This window comes from Lynx rufus, unplaced genomic scaffold (genome assembly GCF_022079265.1).
Source record: "Lynx rufus isolate CCGP_SWC_20201006 ecotype Redwood Valley unplaced genomic scaffold, mLynRuf1.p SCAF_1, whole genome shotgun sequence".
NCBI classification, from domain to species: domain Eukaryota; kingdom Metazoa; phylum Chordata; class Mammalia; order Carnivora; family Felidae; genus Lynx; species Lynx rufus.
Genome location: NW_025814823.1, coordinates 1,548,215 through 1,561,909, shown reverse-complemented (window position 1 = coordinate 1,561,909; position 13,695 = coordinate 1,548,215). Strand labels below are relative to the sequence as shown.

At 43.4% G+C, this 13,695-nt stretch overlaps 1 protein-coding gene and 1 long non-coding RNA gene across 3 annotated transcripts in view; one reads left to right on the top strand and one right to left on the bottom strand.

Annotated features, from left to right (window-relative positions):
- The window catches only part of IFT88 (intraflagellar transport 88), a 133,212-nt gene extending 130,461 nt beyond the window's left edge, over nucleotides 1-2,751 (bottom strand). For both annotated transcript variants that reach the window (XM_047077521.1, XM_047077527.1), the window contains exon 1: nucleotides 2,645-2,751. The gene's annotated coding sequence lies outside the window, so the exon portion shown is untranslated. The remainder of the gene's footprint in view (nucleotides 1-2,644) is intronic.
- Nucleotides 2,752-2,926: 175 nt separating this feature from the next.
- LOC124507720 (uncharacterized) lies at nucleotides 2,927-4,362 on the top strand. Its single transcript, XR_006961118.1, has 2 exons — nucleotides 2,927-3,274; nucleotides 3,904-4,362. It is a non-coding gene; the product is annotated as an uncharacterized LOC124507720 (long non-coding RNA).
- Nucleotides 4,363-13,695: the final 9,333 nt, after the last annotated feature.

Genomic DNA, 13,695 nt, shown 5'->3' with positions numbered 1-13,695 from the left:
CAACTCTACGTTGAACTCTTGGAGGAGCTGCTAGACTTTTCCAAAGTGGCTGCACATTTCACACTCCGCCAGCAATGTATGAAGGTTTCGATTTCTCCATGTCCTAGCTAACACTTGCTAATGTCCCCATGGCCATTCTAATGAGTATGAAATGGTATCTCTATGGTTTTGATTTTCGTTTCTTTGATGACTAATGATGTTGAGCATCAGTTCATATGCTTATTGACAATTGTATACCTCTTTGGAGAAATGTCTTCTCAGATGCGTTGCCCATTTTTAAAAATTGGGTTGTCTTATCTATGTTATTAAAGCTATATATTCTGGATACTAGCCCTTATCAGATTTATGAGTTGCAAATATTTTATCTTTCATTTTCTTGATACCACCCTTTGAAGTGTCATTTGAATTTTAATGATGTATAATTTATCCATTTTCTCTTTGGTTGCTCGTGCTTTTAGTGTCTCATCTGAAAAAACCACTGCCTAACCCCAGGTTAAGAAGATTTACGCTTGTTTTAACTACTTTATGGTTTAACTCCTACATTTAGGTCTTGAGTTAATTTTTCATTACTTTTTAAAGATGAAAATTCACTACTATGGGAGAAAAAATATCAGATAGAAACATTTATTCCAAATACCATCAAAGTATTAAAAGTCACTGGTATACAAATTCCCAGTCCTAAAATAAATAAGTCATAGGGATGTAAATTACAGCACAGAGACCATAGTCATAATATTGTAGTAACTCTGGTGACAGATGGTAATTAGACTGCGGTGATCATTCTGCAATGCATGTAAATTTCAAATGAAAGTGTCACGGGGCGCCTTGGTGGTTCAGCTGGCTGGGCGTCGGATTTCAGCCCAGGTCATGATCTTGCACAGTCTGTGATTTCGAGTCCCACATGGGGCTCTATGCTGACAGCTCAGAACCTGGAGCCTGCTTCAGATTCTGTCTCTCTCTCTCTCTGCCCCTCCCCCGCTTATGTGTGCTCTCTCTCCCTCTCCCTTTCTCTCAAAAATAAACAAACATTAAAAAAATTTTTAATATAATATGTATGTTGACTATACTTCAGTAAATAAAAGTTTTAAAAATAGGGGTGCGTGGGTGGCTCAGTTGGTTAAGTTTCCAACTCTTGATTTCCGCTCAAATCATTATCTCGGGGTTCAGCGCCGACAGTGACAGTGTGGATTCTTCCTCTCCCTCTCTCTCTGCCCCGCCCCCACTCTCTCTCTCTTTCAAAATAAAGTTTAAAAAAAAAAGAAAACAAACACACTTAAACATTTTTTTAAATAAAAGTCACTGGTATAAGATGTAGAAAATATTTTAACTAGATAATGCTAAACCAGTGGTTCTCCAACTTTAACATGCATGACAAACCTAGGGGCTTGTTAAAATACACATTGTTACTCCCCCACCAGCAGAGTTTGAGGCTCCTTAAGACCTGGGTGGGAGTCATCACCAAGGCCTTTATCCCTGGCGATGTGCATTTCCTTCAAGTTCCCAAGTGCTGCTGATGACGCTGGTCTGAGGACTACTACGCTAAAGGAGGGCTGATTATGAGCCCTATTTAGGTCAGTTCAGCTTACATGCATGTCATGAAAACAAGCAACTTTCAGAAGCAGATATCCTTCTTGCCGGGTTGCAACCACACTGGAATTGGTTTACATCTGAGACTTTTGCTGAACAGACCTCGAGTGAGCAAATTAATTCGGAAGATGTAGAAAGTGAGGCCAGGAAAGATGAAGTGAAGCACCCACAGGTGATATAGCTGGGGGTGGCAGAACAAATACAATTTAGGGTTTTCAAAAGCAGTGTGCACACGTAACAAGCTATTCGTGTTGAAACAATCTGGGGATACACATTAAATGCCAGTAACACCTTTTTTTTTTTAATGTTGAAGTTATTTTTTTATGATGCTCTTCTATTGACTATGCCGGACAGTCTACATCCAAGATGCCTGCTGTAGTTCCGCAAAAGCTCACAACCAGAAAATCCACCCGGTAAAAGGAAAAGTGGAATTTTAGCTCTAGAAAGAATCTTGGAAAAACAATCCTTCAAGTCTCTGGAATTCTGTTTCATCTTTGTGCGACTGAGTACAGGTTTACGCCTTCTGGTGTGTTACTATTTCACGAATTAAACCTTGCATGAGAAAATCTCAAAAGCTTTGCACAAGACACACACACACACACACACACACACACACACACACACACACACACAGGAACGTTCGCGGTGTCATCCGCTATGAAACTCAACAGCTGGTGGCCAGGTCTAATCTGGGTTCGAATCTCCCGGCTGCCGTGGGACTGCGGTTCGGGACAGCCATCCGGCGCGGGGCGGCACTGCCCCGCCCCGCTAAGGGGGGCAACACAAGCTCGCCCGCCACGGGAATCCACGTCCTAGAACCGACCGCCGCGTTTCTGCGGGGCCTGCCAAGGCCTGGACGGGCCGGGACGGGAGGAAGAGCCGCTGGGCGGGGCAGAGCCCCTCCGCAAACGAAGCCCCCTCCCCGCGCCGCGCCGCGAGGACCCGCGCGGGGGCGTGCCGCGAGGGGCCGGCCTCGGGACTGCCGCCCGCCGCGGGCCCCGCGCCTCGCCGCCCGCGCTGGCCCCTGGCGCTCCTAGTCCCGAGGCCCTTCTCCTACCTCGCGGTGAGGGGGAGCGGGGCGGCCGCGAGTCTAGCGGGGACGACGCGGCTTTCTCGACAACCTACTAAGAGCCCGCGTAGGCCAGAGCGCGGCGCCAAGCCGTTGCCACGCGCGGAATCCAAGGAAGCGGCTCCCACAGTCCTCCGCGCCAGGGCGGGGGAGGAGGCGGAGGGGGCGGAACCGGAGAGGAGCCGGGAGGGGCGGGGGCGGAAGGGGGCGTGGCCGGCCGGGAGCCGGACGCGGGTAGAGCAGGCAGCGGGCGTGGAAGGGGGAGGAGGGGGCCTCCGTTGCGCCGCCTCTGCTTGGAGTACTTGGGAGGAAAGAAATCCACAGTCTGTAAAGCCTGATGAAATCAGCCGGAAGGATTACCCAGGGATGAAACGAGGTTATTATAAAATATCTGCTGGAGCCACCACGCAGATCTTGTGAGCTCGGAAGCCAGTGTTCCGTGTCATCATGGGCTCCCTTTGGTCACCCTGTGAAGTGACTCAGATGAGATGCCTGTCTTCGAGGCCTCGGCTGCTTCCTTTTCTCCTTCCTAATGTCCGCATTAGGTGTTCCCACAGCATGCTGTGCACACCTTATCCAAGCTCTTAATGTACTCTTGTCTGATGAGTGCCTTAAAGGGTAAGAACTGAAACTCTGTGTCCCAACTACCCAGAACCAGGTTCGTAGTAAAATTTAATAAAGGCACAGTAGAATGAGAAATTCGTAATTGTTTAATATCATTAGTTTTAAATTTTGAAGATTAATGGGGATCATGCAGGGGAAATGTAGACACTGTAATTAATGAATTTCAAACATTAAGTATACGCTGGGAGACAATTTTTTAATGATCATCTCTGGACTACTGTGGCGGTTAATTTAATGAGTCAACTGGACTAGTCCGTAGTACCTAGTTTTTTTGTCAAACAGCAGTGGAGGTGTTGCAGTGAGGATTTTTTAAGATGTACTAGACTTTGGGTACAGCAGATTACCCTCCGAAATGCAGGTGGGCCTCACCTAATCCGTTGACAGACTCAAGAGAAGACTGAGGTCCCTGGAGGAGGAGGGAATTCTGCCTCTGGAATGCCTTCAGACCCCAGCTGCCACATCATCTCTTCCCTAGGTCTGCAGCGTTTTGGCCTGCCCCGCAGATTTTAGACTTGTCAGTCCCACGATTACAGAAGTCAATTCCTTAAAATAAGTCTTTATATATGCATTCTTTGGGTTCTCTTTCTGTGGAGCGCTCTGACCAATAGAACTATTTCTTCAAGGATATTTGTAAAGGAAACAGCTTTGGAAGAATGAGATGACCGTCTCCCTCCAATGCCAAAGCCAGATTTGTTGCTGTCAAGTATACTGAAGATTTAATGTCGCCCTCTGAGGCAAAGCCTGGACACTTTGGCCTGAAGTCCACGATGAAAGACTGAAGTTTCCTAAGCTCAGGCTTCCTCAGCAGTGATACAAACCCATCGCATGTGCAGCACCCACCCGCCTGGACTACCATCACGGGACTTGGGAGGCGAGGAGAACTGAAGGGATACGAAGCTCAGGCTGCTTGCTGTGCTGTGAATAATCAAAGTCCTCTGTCTCTGATCCCAGTACTTTCTGCCAGCACTTAGGAAGCTGTGTTAGCTTGTTAGCCTGGAAAGAGGGTAAACTCTTACACAATTTTTCATCAAGCTGCAGTGTTTGGCTTAAAGCATATGTTTATTATATATTTGTTGAATTAATTAGTGAACACTGTATAACCCTTTGCTCAAGTTGTTGTATATAAGACAATTTTTGTTATCTCTTTAGGTCTCCAGGCTATACATTTCTAGCCTTCCCACACACACACACACACACACACACACACACAAAACCTATTGGAAACAAATTCAAGTTCCTTTATATTTGGCTGCTCTTAAGCATGATACAGTTACTTACCCAGAGAGTGGTCAATCATCTCGTTCATTTTAAATATTGTAACGCAGCTACTACTTATTGCACATACACCTATATTGCCAGACAAAATGTTAGGGTCACATAGCTTGTATATCTCAAAGCTCCAGAGGACAGAGATTTTGTCTTTTTTGTTGTAGACTATACCCCAGTGCCCAGGGAAGTGCCTGAAAGTAGTTGGGTGTCAATAATATTTATTGAATAAATTGGCAGGGCTTGTAATGAATCACATGTGGAGGCAGGGGTGAATGAGAACAACAAGCATGAATCTTATGTTCGGCATAAGCAACAGGGGAAAAGCCAGTGCCACTTATTAATGTGGAGAACACTAGGGGAGAAGCAAATTTGAGAAAGGAAATTAATTTTGAACATGAACATGTTGAGTTTCAGATATCTGTAAAATGTGCAAATAGAGGTGTTTGAGTGGGCAAGTGTATATATAGACATAAAGCTCAGAGAAGAGATTCCATCTGGAGGTATACATGTGGTATTCACAGCCTCCCAAAATTGATGGATTTGAAGCCTGGGAGTGGGTGAGGTTGTTACTGGGGAGGAGCATGTGGAGGGATAAGAAAAGAGAGCCTAGAACTTAGACTTAGAAACTTACAATTTAATGGTTTTATAGAAAAGGATCTCCTAATGATTCTCGTTAGTGGCCTGACACATTGAAGTAAAACCAGGAAAGTGAAAGCAAGAGAAGCTAAGAAAGAAACTGAGTCAAAAAGAAGGGATGGACAGTGATGTTCCATGTTGATAAGAGATCAAGCCAGTTGTATCTGGCAGTATGAAGGTCACTGTTGACATAGCAAGAGCCCTTTCAGCGAATGGTGGTATAGAAGACTGGGCCAAATTTAATGGTAACTGGTGGTAAAGTAATGACTGGTTATTGAAACTGAGGAAGCCTGACTGTGAATGGGAAGAGAGAGGTAAGGCAGTACTGGACGGCAAGGGGTTTGGGAGTCCAAGTAGAGTTTTTGTTGGTTTGTTTTTTTAAAATGGAAGATACCTGGGGCACCTGGGTGGCTCAGTCGGTTGAGCGTCCGACTTCGGCTCAGGTCATGATCTCACGGCTCGTGAGTTCAAGCCCTGCATCAGGCTCTGTGCTGACAGCTCAGAGCCTGGAGCCTGCTTCCGATTCTGTGTCTCCCTCTCTCTCTCTGCCCCTAACCCACTCGCATTCTGTCTCTGCCTCTCTCAAAAATAAATAAACATTTAAATAAATAAATAAATAAATAAATAAATAAATAAATAAATAAAATGGAAGATACTAGAGCATGCCTGATTGCTAATGGAAATAATCCAGTAGAAAGAGTTTGAGGATGCAGGAGAGGTAGCTGAGACTAAGGGGACTGGGACTTTTGCAAAAAGGGGAGAAGGTATAGAGTAAGCAGAAAAGAGAACACACTAACTAGAGAAATACAATAATACTGCTTAGGAAGTGTGTGTGCTCTGTCGACCTTGATGATCATGAATTGGTATTGATGCTCATCTACCCTGTTGTCTGGTACTCTCCCAGTCCCATTTTCTCCATTGGATTTTCATTAAGTACAGACATAGAAAAAGGCAATGGCAGGATTCATCCAGGGTTGGAATTCATTAGTCAGTTGCAGAGAAAGGGCAGAGGGAAAAAAACGAGTTATAATGGTAGATGTGAAATTGAATACGAATAATAAGGGAACCAAACTGAAGGGAACTAATGAATAAGAAAAAAGTTGAGCAGTCAGGTCAGAAGTGCTGATGCGGTTGGAGGAACAATTGCAACAGGCTGGAGAGTAGGCTTTCTGAGCAAGCCATTCTGGAAGTAGCGCAGTGTTGAGATGGTAACGAGGCCCAGGATTCGATGATAGGTGCGATCGGGAGGAAGCCATCCGGGATTAGGAGTCCAGAGTTGAAGTCACTGGAATAAGGTATATATACTGAGCCAGTAGCGGTGGGGGGGGGGGGGAGAGGCAAAGGAAGGAGAAAGTCAGAAGAGGTTTGAAAAAAAGTATGGCCTGAGATTCACAGCCACAGAAGGTTCGCAAGAGGGTGGGCAACTGATGGTCTGGAAGCAGTGTGGGGAAGTCAAGGAGAAGCTACTTACTAACTCTACTTTCTGACTCTGAGATCCCTGAGCTGTGAGAGAGTGACCTGACGGGCCTTCACAGGAAGCATGGTCCTCAGAGGACGGCCAGTTTTCCCCATTGGAGCAGAGAGGCGGGAGAGCACTGGGAAAAGAGTTTTAAGATGTGGGGACACTATCAAGCGCAGGACGAAAATTCCAGCGGGCTTGGGGACAGTTTGGGCCAGGGTATGGCTGCTGACTGGAATGACTGGCCCAAGGAAAACAGGAATGTGGTCTACATCCATCCCCCCTCTGGGAGGGCTTGGGCACGTAGTCCTCACAGAATTCCGCTGGAGCTGCAGGAAATGCCATGTTCCCTTTCTTCACGGTCAGCTGTTGATGGCAGTTGCAGGTCATCGGCAGTGGCTGGCACAGCAGCAAATGAGCACCAGCGTTGTGGACGTTATTTATTCCGTGGAAGGTGGTGGAGGGTGGGTATGTTCAGTCTGGCTCTCGACATTGGATTGATGCTCTCGTGATCTCAAGGTCAGTTGTCTCAAAGGTCTGTGTTGTGTGTCATCCATCAGTAATTCTGTCTGGCCTGCCACATTTCTCTCCAGCATTCCCCCGGTCTCCATCTCCCTACCACCTAGAGCATCTGGGCAGCCATCTTCTCTTGTCTGTCTGGTTACCGTAACTTCCTAATTCTCCTCTCTGCTTCCTCTTTACTCTTCCATCTTGCTCTCGCTCAATGTATTGTCACACTGTAGCCAAAGCGATCATCCTTAAGTGACCATCTGATCACAGGATTCCCTGCTTAGAACATTTGGGTGTCCTCACTCGCCACTCTGCCTTGATCTCTGGACAAAGTCTAAACTCACAACGTTGTTTATAAGGCCCTTCATAGTCTGAGTACTCAGGATTCTTTGCTGCAGCCAAGAAAAACCAATTCATGCTAACAAGCAGAAAAGAATTTTTTTGGAAAGATATCAGGCAACTCGCAGAATTGTCAGAGAGGTTAAGGAATGAGGCTTGGAAAAACAAAAGAAGCCCAGGGAGTAAGACACAGTCAAAATCATACCTCAGCAACAATCTGTCTAAATTATGGAGAGCAACCCTCCCGGTTTGCTCTGGATTAGGGAGTTCCCAGGATGAGGCATTTTTAATTATAAAACCAGGAAAGTCCCGGGCAAGCCTGGGAAAGTTGGTCACCTTACTCAGTCTGCTGCTACTGGTATCACCTGCCCTTGCCTTGATAGCTGTCATCTTGTCATTGAACTCTTGCTGCCACAGAGCTGTATTCTGTTGTTTCTGGCACTTTCTTCCTTGCCACTGGACACTAGTTTCTACCATAGACCCCGTGTACAATTTCTAGCCATCCTGCCCTTCATTTTTCTCCATCCAGAGTCAAAGTCCCAGATGGGAACATGAGCTGACTAGGTTGAGGTCAGTACATGTTCTGGCTTCCAGGGAGCTTAAAGACAGGGTATGTGCTGTCCTTAAGCTTCCTCCCGCTGATTTTGGGATTCTTGTAAAATGGGAAGGGTGTTCAGATGTTAGACAGCCAAAAATGACAAATGTCCATGACACTTCTCCTTCTTTTGCCCTCCTCACTTGCACATTGTGCCCCAGGTATATTTAACGACTTTCAAGACACTGGCAGGTATCATGATCTCTCTTACCTCTAGGCCCCTTTTCTTTTCCTAAAAGGGCCTTTCCTACCATCCTCTTAGCCTAGCCACCCCTCTCTCCAGGCTGCCTTCCTTAATCCTTGGTGTATTCGTCTGCTAGGGCTGCATGAACAAAATAGCACAACCTGGGTGGTTTAAACTACAGAAATGGATTTTCTCACGGTTCTGGAGGCTGGAAGTCCATGATCGAAGTGCCCATAGGGTTGGTTTCTGCTGCTGCTGTCCTTGTTTTGCAGATGGCTGCCCCTGGCTGCGGCTTCACAGGGATGTCCCTCTGTGCATGGGAGACCCCTGGTCTCTCTCTGTGGGTCCTAATCTCTTCTTATAAGGACACCAGTCAGATTAGACTAAGACCCACCCTAAAGGCTTCATTTTAACCCACTTACCTCTTTAGCCAGATACAGTCACATTCTAAAGCACTAGGGGTTAGGGCTTGAATATATGAATTTGAGGGGACATAGCTCACTCCGTAACACCTAGCTCATGTTGGGTCCTGTGCATGCCTGGAGTATGTTGACCTTCCACTATGAGTACACACAGCACAATTTTATAGTTATTACTTATTTGTAAAAGTTTACCCAAGTCCTGCTCACCACTGGGTTCCCACCCCAGTATGACACAACTTGATTTCTCTAATAAGTAATTTAGACACTGTGAAAACCTTTCCCCTAAGCTTCCCAGAAAAATACCATGAAATGCAGTCATTGTCTGTTGCATATTTAAAAGTATCATGATTCTTTTCTACCTAAAAGTGAAAAGCAAATTAGCTTGAAAATACAGAGTGACAAATTTTTTTCTCATCTTTACAATAACAAAACAGTTATAATACCTTTTCTACTTATTGGGAGGATAATCACCATTCAATATTGTGAAAATACGATCACTGAAGTTCCAGCCTTCTTTCCTTTTACTGTTTGTATGACACAGCACCAATTTATACTCCTGCCTGGATGTTTCTCAGGGGCTCACTTTGTGTTGAAAAGTGCAAGAAAGACTGAATAGCCCTAATTTGCATATTCTACATCAAATATATTGTACTCTCCCCTTTTAGAGCCACTTAAAAGAGATTCATATTTCTTAATATAAAAAAAAAAAACAACACTGTTTTTCCAACTGGCACCAATCCGGTCTGGAGAAGTCATCATCTTGGCCTTTGGAAGGATCTTTAGATACCAAATTGTAGACAGACCCCACACTCACAGTTTAACAGAAGTATCGTACTTTGTGCTTAAAGCTGTAAGATCTCTTACTTGCAAGTTACGAATTAACTTTAGCCTGCCAATAATTTCAATCTGTCTAAAATAAATGGATGTTGGATTATAAATTACCCTAATGAAAGAGTCCCATTCCATTCACAACACAAAACCTACAGTCATTAACAAGTTGAAATTAATGTGTAACACACAAGGAGGTATGAGGTATTTCAAGTTGTGCCCACACTAATGGTAGCACTGGGGGATGTGATAGTGTGGGTATCATAAATGGCAGCATGAACAAAGCACAGTTCAAGTAAGAGACTCTAATTTATAACTAGGGAGCGCTCACTAAAGTCCAACCATTAATTTTGTAGTATGTTGTTTGCCAAAGAGGGATCAGCCAAATAAATAATGACTGAACGTTATCATGACCGATGACTTTCCAAGGATGAAAAAGGCAAGCTCTTGGCCTTCTAATGGTAAAGTAACCCAACTCAAAGGCACACATAAAAATAAAATTAATAACACTGGCTGCATATCACTCAAGTATGCTACTCATGCAGCTGGTATAAAGCATTTGTTTGCTTTTGCCGCTTTCCCTTTTAAATCAATCTCTCTCTCTCTCTCTCTCTCTCTCTCTCTCTGGTCTTGGGTCATTCTTTCTGCTTTAAGTCTACCTCTAAAATCTCATGCCTACCAACAATTCTTGATGTATACAACAAACAAGAGCCTAATAATTGAGTTCACTGATGTGGCTCCAAGGATGAGACTCAGAGAACTAGGTGTCTACTAAGAAAGAAGAGTGTCTTGGGGCACCTGGGTGGCTCAGTCGGTTGGGTGTCTGGCTCTTGATTTCAGCTCAGGTTATGATCTCAGGTTTGGTGAGACTGAGCCCCGTATTGGGCTCTGCGCTGACAGTGCAGGGACTGCTTGGGATTCTGTTTCTCTCTCTCTCTCTCTCTCTCTCTCTCTCTCTCTCTCTCAAAACGAAAAAAGAAACATTTTTAAAAAATTAAAAAAGTAAAAGAAAGCAGTCTCTGAGGCGTGGAGATATCCAGGCTAACTGGCTAAGTGTCGTGTAAGCAGATTTCTGTGTGTTGTCAGAAGGCAGTCTTTACTGTGGGTGTGAAGTGCTTGTTTCAGGGTAGTGGTGCCTCAGTTGTCCTTGCTGCTTCAGGATTATGGAATCCCAGCTGTCATTTTATTACTATTACTTTTTTTATTTTTTAAATGTTTATTTATTTTTGAGAGAGACGGACAGAGTGTGAGTGGGGGAGGAGTAGAGAGAGAGGGAGACACAGTCTCTGCGCTGTCAGCTCAAACCCGTGAACGGCGAGATCGTGACCTAAGCCAAGTTAGTCACTTAACCGACTGAGCCACCCAGGTGCCCCCTCAGCTGTCATTTTAAAAGAAATCAAGTCTGCATTTTGCCTCCAACCCCTCAGGTGGTATCACCATCGTCACCATCATCATCATACTAATGTATCATTGTAAGCTTCTGGACATGGGGGCCATGCCTTATATTTCTTGGCATCCTCCATGGATGTGTAGAATAAATTTGATTTTCACCTTAGCTTTTTCGACTATAAAAAGAAAATTGAAAGGTTTTTAAAAATATTCAAATAAAAAATTTTCTTGTAGGGGATTGCAGACAACTCAAAATTTCTGGACCTGAACATTCCTTTTTTTTTTTTTTTTAATTCTTTTTTTTTTTTTTTTTTACATCCAAGCTAGTTAGCATATAGTGCAACGATAATTTCAGAAGTAGATTCCTTAATGCCCCTTACCCATAGCCCATCCCGCCTCCCACAACCCTTCAGTGACCCTCTGTTTGTTCTCTATATTTAAGAGTCTCTCATGTTTTGTCTCCCTTCCTGTTTTTATATTATTTTTGCCTCCCTTATGTTCATCTGTTTTGTCTCTTAAAGTCCTCATATGAGTGAAGTCATATGGTATTTGTCTTTCTCTGACTAATTTCACTTAGCATAATACCCTCCAGTTCCATCCACGTAGTTGCAAGTGGCAAGATTTCATTCTTTTTGATTGCCGAGTAATACTCCATGGTATATATATCTGATATCACATCTTCTTTATCCATTCATCCGTCGATGGACATTTGGGCTCTTTCCATACTATGGCTACTATTGATAGTGCTGCTGTAAACATGGGGGTTCCTGTGTCCCTTCGAAACAGCACACCTGTATCCCTTGGATAAATACCTAGTAGTGCAGTTGCTGGGTCATAAGTTAGTTCTATTTTTAGTTTTTTGAGGAACCTCCATCCTGTTTTCCAGAGTGGCTGCACCAGCTTGCATTGCCACCAACAATGCAAAAGAGATCCTCTTTCTCCGCATCCTCGCCAACATCTGCTATTGCCTAAGTTGTTAATGTTAGCCATTCTGACAGGTGTGAGGTGGTATCTTATTGTGGTTTTGATTTGTATTTCCCTGATGATGAGTGATGTGGAGCATTTTTTCATGTTTTGGTTGGCCATCTGGATATCTTCTTTGGAGAAGTATCTATTCATGTCTTTTTCCCATTTCTTCACTGGATTTTTTGTTTTTCGGTGTTGAGAAGTTCTTTATAAATTTTGGATACTAGCCCTTTATCTGTTATGTTGTTTGCAAATATCTTCTCCCATTCTGTCAGTTGTCTTATAGGTTTGCTGATTGTTTCCTTCACTGTGCAGAAGCTTTTTATTTTGATGAGGTCCCGATTGTTTATTTTTGCTTTTGTTTCCCTTGCCTCTGGAGGTGTGTCGAGTAAGAAGTTGCTGTGGCTCAGGTCAAAGAGGTTTTTGCCTGCTTTCACCTTGAGGATTTTGATGGCTTCCTGTCTTACATTTAGGCCTTTCATCCATTTTGAGTTTAGTTTTGTGCATGGTGTAAGAAAGTGGTCCAGGTTCATTCTTCTGCATGTTGCTGTCCAGTTTTCCCAGCACCACTTGCTGAAGAGACTGTCTTTATTCCATTGGATATTCTTTCCTGCTTTGTCAAAGATTAGTTGGCCATACGTTTGTGGGTCCATTTCTGGGTTCTCTATTCTGTTCCATTGATGTGTCTGTTTTTATACCATACTGTCTTGATGATTACAGCTTTGTAATACAGCTTGAAGTCTGGAATTGTGATGCCTCCAGCTTTGGTTTTCTTTTTCAAGATTGCTTTGGCTATTTGGGTCTTTTCTGGTTCCATACAAATGTTAGGATTGTTTGTTCTAGCTCTGTGAAGAATGCTGGTGCTATTTTGATAGATATTGCATTGAATATGTAGATTGGTTTGGGTAGTATTGACATTTTAACAATATTTGTTCTTTGTATCCAGGAGCATGGAATACTCTTCCATTTTTTTGTGCCTTCTTCAATTTCTTTCATAAGCTTTCTTTAGTTTTCAATGTAAATTTGATGATATTCTTATGGGGGCTCGCTTGTATGTAACAAGTTTTTCTCTTGCTGCTTTCAAGATTCTCTCCTTGTCTTTACCTTTTAGCATTTTAATTGTATTTTGTCTTGGTGTGTGTCTCTTTGGATTCCTCTTATTTAGAACCCTTTGGGATTTCTGAATCTGAATGTCCATTTCTTTCCTCAGGTAAGGAAGTTTTCAACCATTATTTCTTCAGTTTTCTTCCCCTTCCTCTCTATTCTCCTTCTGGAATTCCTCTAATGTATAGGAATGTAGCCTGCTTGGTGTTGTCTCATGAGTCCCTTACACTATCTTTACTCTTTGTTCATCCTTTTTTTTTTTTTTTTTTCTTTTTGCTCCTCTGATTGGGTAAGTTCCCCTGCCTTGTCTTTGAGTTCACTGATCCTTTCTTCTGCTTCACCTAGTCTACTGTTGAACCCCTCTAGGGTATTTTTTTCAGTTCAGCTACTGTATTCTTCCGTACTGTGACTTCTGTTTGGAACTTTATTATATTTTCTGTTTCTTCAATATGAAGTTCTCACTGTGTTCATTCATTCTCCCAGGTTTAATGAGCATCTTTATGGACATTATTTTGAACTTTTTATCAGGTATTACTTATCTCTGTTTCATTAATGCTTTTGTTCTGACATTTTATCTTTTTCTTCCTTTGGAACATATTCCTGTATCTTCATTTTGCTTGACCTTCTGTGTTGGTTTCAATCAATTAGTTGAAACAGCCACTCTTTCCATCTTGAAAGGTAGGCTTTGTGTAGGAGCTACAAGTTATTGTTCAA